This window comes from Myotis yumanensis, unplaced genomic scaffold, assembly GCF_028538775.1.
Source record: "Myotis yumanensis isolate MYYU_CA2020_CCGP unplaced genomic scaffold, mMyoYum1.0.hap1 SCAF_38, whole genome shotgun sequence".
In the NCBI taxonomy this organism is placed as follows: domain Eukaryota; kingdom Metazoa; phylum Chordata; class Mammalia; order Chiroptera; family Vespertilionidae; genus Myotis; species Myotis yumanensis.
This window is the reverse complement of record NW_027223789.1, coordinates 18,868-23,900: the sequence shown is the minus strand read 5'-3', so window position 1 is coordinate 23,900 and position 5,033 is coordinate 18,868. Positions and strand designations below refer to the sequence as shown.

Sequence of the window (5,033 nt, the reverse complement as noted above, 5' to 3'; positions counted from 1 at the left end):
TGCCTTTGTTGGAGTGCCAGCCCCGCTGCAGCCTCCCCGCTGGCTCCGGTTCAGCTGAGATACATCGTCCACAGACATGTTCACTTTGTCGGCCATGGCGGGCGCGGAGTCCACCTGGGATCGAGGAAGCGCATCAGCTCGGCCGTCCGTCACTTCCCGCGCAGCGTAGGAGCTGTTCCTGTGCGGGCTCCAGATGTTGGGGTCCGGGCCAGCTTTCTCATCCTTCCTCCTCTGGCCCAGTGCATAGAGAGCCTGCATAGACTCCAGCAAGTGCATGCGCAGGCTGCTGCGAGGCTTTTGGATGACCTCTGGCGGCAGCTCAGGATGACTTTCTGTTCTCTTCACACTTGGGTTGCGGGTGAATTTCCCGCCAAAATATAAGATGGTGCGTTAAAATGCCTATATCTTTTGAAGTATGGGTTTGATTGAAATGAAATATTTGGTAATACGCAGTTACAATCGGCCCGAGTTTACACGTTTCCTGCACTCCACCGCAAATCTATATGAACCGAGTTTAAGACGGCTCCCGCGGAGTACGCGCAATTCACGCGAGCCAACTTAACTCGTTTCCCGCAACCCAAGTGTTCATCATCTTGGGGTATGGCTAGCTCCTCCTGTGCCTCTGCTGGGGCCCCAGCCCAGGCGTTCCAGGCGTTCCCAAAGGCGTGGACAGAGCCGGCGAAGACGAAATGGCACGAAGATGGGCGTTCAGTTGATCAGCAGCCTAGCCAGGTGCTAGCCAGGTGCTTCAGCGGCTTCTACGACCGAGGACCGGGTCTTGGCGAGACCTCTCCCCTGAAAGCTCCCTTGGAGAACGAGGAAGGCGATGACGACCAAGACAACGACCCTAGGGCTGAGAAGCTCCGCACACAGGACCCTGCTTTCTTTTATAGCGCCAGAGCCTGGTGGGAGGAGCCCAATCAGCCGCTCGACCAATCAGCCGCCCCCTGGACTGTGAGGACTGTGAAAGCGTCACCTGTTGGGCCCACATGCCCCCAAGCTAGGCCCTGTGAAAGTACCGAAAGGAAAGGTTCTGCTGAACGTGGCTGCGCCTGGCATTCATTTCTCGAAGGGAATGAGCCGGGAGAGGGTGGGGGATGGGGGGGTTGTGAGGGGGCGGAAGGTGGTAGCCTGGAGATGCAGACACACCGAATGAAGCTGGTCTTGGAGGTCATGGGAGGCAGAGGCTGAAGTTAATGTGAATAAAAGGTTTATGGCTTTGTATATTAGCATGCCTCTTGCTGGTCCTTCCACGCTCAGGTCAAGCCCAGACACAGGGCTCTGGCTGCAGGAGGGTGGCTTGCATTGGCGCTTCTTGACCAGCCCAGGGTGGGACGGCCCCGCCTGAGCTGGGTCATCTAGTGGACAACCGCCCGTCACGCTCCCTCTCTGCATGGCTGGTCAAGCCCCCACCTAGAGACCAAGTCCGGGCCAGGCCACTTGGGCTTGCCTAAGCTTCTGGGCATTGAAAGGCTGGATTGATGTCATTTCTAAGGAGGGTTTTTGTTTTAAGAGTTTATTTTTTTTAAAGAAGGTGTTTTTAAGGAGGGTTATTTTTAAGATTTTTGTTTGTTTGTTTGTTTGTTTGTTTTCAACTCCCTCATTGGACACAGTACTCCGCCAGCTCGCCCTTGGTAAGCAGTGCAAGACAACGTCCTGGCCCAGCTCCATGCACGCATGGACTTGCTGGTGCTTTACCTGGTGGTGACCATTGATCAACAATTCTGCAAAGCAGCCTGCATCAAAAGAGCATCTGTCTTTATTCATTGTTTTCAGATGTGTGGTAAACTCACAACAGCTTTCAGAATCCCTTCTCCTGGTCATCAGCCCCTTGAGGAGGGATTGTATCCCGTTCATTCCTAAAACAGGCATTTCCTGGCCTTGGGAGCATGCCCCAAAGCGTGCCGCCAGGGGAGGCGCACAGGAGGACCTGGACTGGGGCTGGGGCGACAGAAGTAGAGTTTGGAGCGGTGAGTTGGGGAAGGGCTCCCACAGGTTGAAGCTCAGGTTGGAGTAGGGCCCAGGCGCGTTTCTCTCTGGACTAGGCGTTGGGGCTCGAGGCCATGGCCCTTGGATGGGGCCGTGCGGGAGCGGGGGGCTGTCTGACCAGGTTCTAGTGAGCCAGCCTGCAGGGAGCATCAAGGGAGGCTGGAACCAGGCTGACACCTCCTGGTCCTGGTGGGGGGCCTCTATTGGGAGGGCGATGTGTGGGTTTGACGTGCAGACAAATTCCTGCTGGATAGTGACAGCTCCCGTTGGAGCATCATCCAGGAGAGCCCCCGGTTCCAGGCCGATGGGCGAGTGCACCCCCTCTCCCTAGCCCAAGGGCGCCTCAGGGACCAGAGACACTGGAGGACGTGGGCTCACGTTGGGGCTCCAGCACTGGGTTGATGCTAGGCAGGGCACAGCCTTCAGCCACGACCAGCACTGAGGTGAGCGCGTCTGCGGCCCAGGGCACCGGGGGGCCTTGCAGGCTGGGCACCATCCCGTCGTCAGGGCCCGCGGGCTCCTCAATTCGGCAGCGCTTGGCGGGCGGGGGTCCTCCAGGGGCCGGTTCACACTGGGGCACAGCATGGGAGCTGGGGCTGAGGAGGCGGCTGCCTAACATCCCAGTGGCGCTGCGGGCGGTGCTTCTGGAGAATGGCAGAGGGCGAGTGTCACTCACTGTCTGCAACTGGGGCGGGGGGGGGGGGGGCGGGCTTGGTGAAGCATCTGGCGCCCACACCCGTTGAGCGCGGGGGGCAAGTCCACTTGATCAGCGGCCTAGCCATGTTCTAGCCAGGTACTCCAGCGGCCTCTATGTCCCGGGACCGGGTCTTGGTGAGATCTCTCCCCTGAAAGCTTGCTTGGTGGTCACGGTCGATGACGAAGACAACAAGCCTAGGGCTCAGAAGCTCGGCAGAGTAGACTGGGCTTTCTTTTATAGCTCCAGAGCGTGGTGGGAGGAGCCAAACCAGCCGCCTGCCCACTCCACCAATCAGCCACTTCCAGGAGTGAAGGCGCCACCAGTCAGGCCTCAAGTTTTAGGAGGGGGGCACATGCCCCAAGCGAGGACCCGGCAGGCACGCCCCTTCAGGTGGCATTCACCCAAAGGATTGAAAGGAAAGATTCTGCTGAACGTGGCTGGGCCTGGCATTCATTCCTCGAAGGGAATGGGCTCGGAGAGGGTGGGGTGTGGGTGTGGGTGGGTGGCGGACTGGGGTAGGCCAGAGACGCAGACACACCGAATGAAGCTGGCCTTGGAGGTCATGGGAGGCAGAGGCTGAAGTTGATGTGTATAAACTGTGTATGGTTTTGTATATTAGCGAGCCCCTTGCTTGTCCTTCCCCGCTGAAGTCAAGTCCAGGCACCGGGCTATGGCTGCAGGAGGGCGGCTTGCATTGGCGCTTCTCGACCAGCTCAGGGCGGGACAGCCCCGCCTGAGCCTGGTCATCTGGTGGACAACCGCCCCACCACGCTCCCTCTCTGGTTGACTGGTCAAGCCCCCACCTAGAGACCAAGTCCAGGCCAGGCCACTTGGGCTTGCCTAAGCTTCTGGGCATTGAAAGGCTGGATTGATGTCATTTCTAAAGAGGGTTTTATTTTTTTTAAAGAGTTTATTTTTTTTAAAGAAGGTTTTTATAAGGAGGGTTATTTTTAAGATTTTTGTTTGTTTGTTTGTTTTTTCAACTCCCTCATTGGACAAAGCACCCCGCCAGCTCGCCCTCGGTAAGCAGTGCAAGACGACTTCCTGGCCTAGCTCCATGCAAACACGGACTTGCTGGTGCTTTACCTGGTGGTGACCATTGATCAACAATTCTGCAAAGCAGCCTGCATCAAAAGAGCATCTGTCTTTATTCATTGTTTTCAGATGTGTGGTAAACTCAAAACAGCTATTAGAATCCCTTCTCATGGTCCTCAGCCCCGTGAGTAGGGATTGCATCCCGTTCATTCCTAAAACAGGCATTTCCTGGCCTTGGGAGCAGGCCCCAGAGTGTGCCGCCTGGGGCGGAGCACCCGAGGACCTGGTCTTGGGCTGGGAGACGGAGGTAGAATTCCGAGCGGTGAGTTGGGGAAGGGCTCCCACAGGTTGAAGCTCAGGTTGAAATGGGGCCCAGGCACGTTTCTTTCTGGATTAGGCGTTGGGGCTCGAGGCCATGGCCCTTGGATGCGGCCGTGAGGGATCAGGGGGCTGTCTGACCGGGTTCCAGTGAGCCAGCCTGCAGGGAGCATCAAGGGAGGCTGGAACCAGGCCGACACCTCCTCGTCCTGTTGGGGGGCCTCTATTGGGAGGGCAATGTGTGGGGCTGACGTGCAGAAGAATTCCTGCTGGATGGTCAGGTCTTCCGCGGGAGCATCATCCAGGAGAGCGCCGGGTTCCAGGCCGATAGGCTAGTGTGCCCCCTCTCCTGAGCCCAAGTGCACCTCAGGGACCAGAGACACTGGTGGGAACAACGTAGGCTCAGGCTTGCCTTGGGGCTCCAGCACTGGGTTGATGCTAGGCAGGGCACAGCCTTCAGCCACGACCAGCACTGAGGTGAGCGAGTCTGCGGCCCAGGGCACCGGGGGGCCTTGCAGGCTGGGCACCATCCCGTCGTCAGGGCCCACGGGCTCCTCAATTCTGCAGCGCTTGGCGGGCCGGGGTCCTCCAGTGGCCGGTTCACACTGGGGCACAGCATGGAAGCTGGGGCTGAGGAGGTGGCTGCCTAACATCCCAGTGGTGCTGCAGGCGGTGCTTCTGGAGAATGGCAGAGGGCGAGTGTCACTCACTATCTGCAACTGGGGCGGGGAGGGGGGGGGCGCTTGTTGAAGCATCTGGCACCTACACCCATCGGGCACGGGGGGGGGGGGCAATTCCACTTGATCAGCGACCTAACCATGTTCTAGCCAGGTACTCCAGCGGCCTCTATGTCCCGGGACCGGGTCTTGGTGAGATCTCTCCCCTGAAAGCTTGCTTGGTGAACACGGTCAACGAGCAAGACTACAAGCCTAGGGCTGAGAAGCTCGGCAGAGTAGACCCTGCTTTCATTTATAGCTTCCTGGTGCTTTTCCCA

The 5,033-nt window shown here is 58.3% G+C and overlaps 1 pseudogene; it reads right to left on the bottom strand.

Moving 5' to 3' along the window:
• Positions 1-3,933: 3,933 nt before the first annotated feature.
• On the bottom strand, positions 3,934-4,692 carry LOC139000878 (proline-rich protein 23C-like; annotated as a pseudogene).
• Positions 4,693-5,033: the final 341 nt, after the last annotated feature.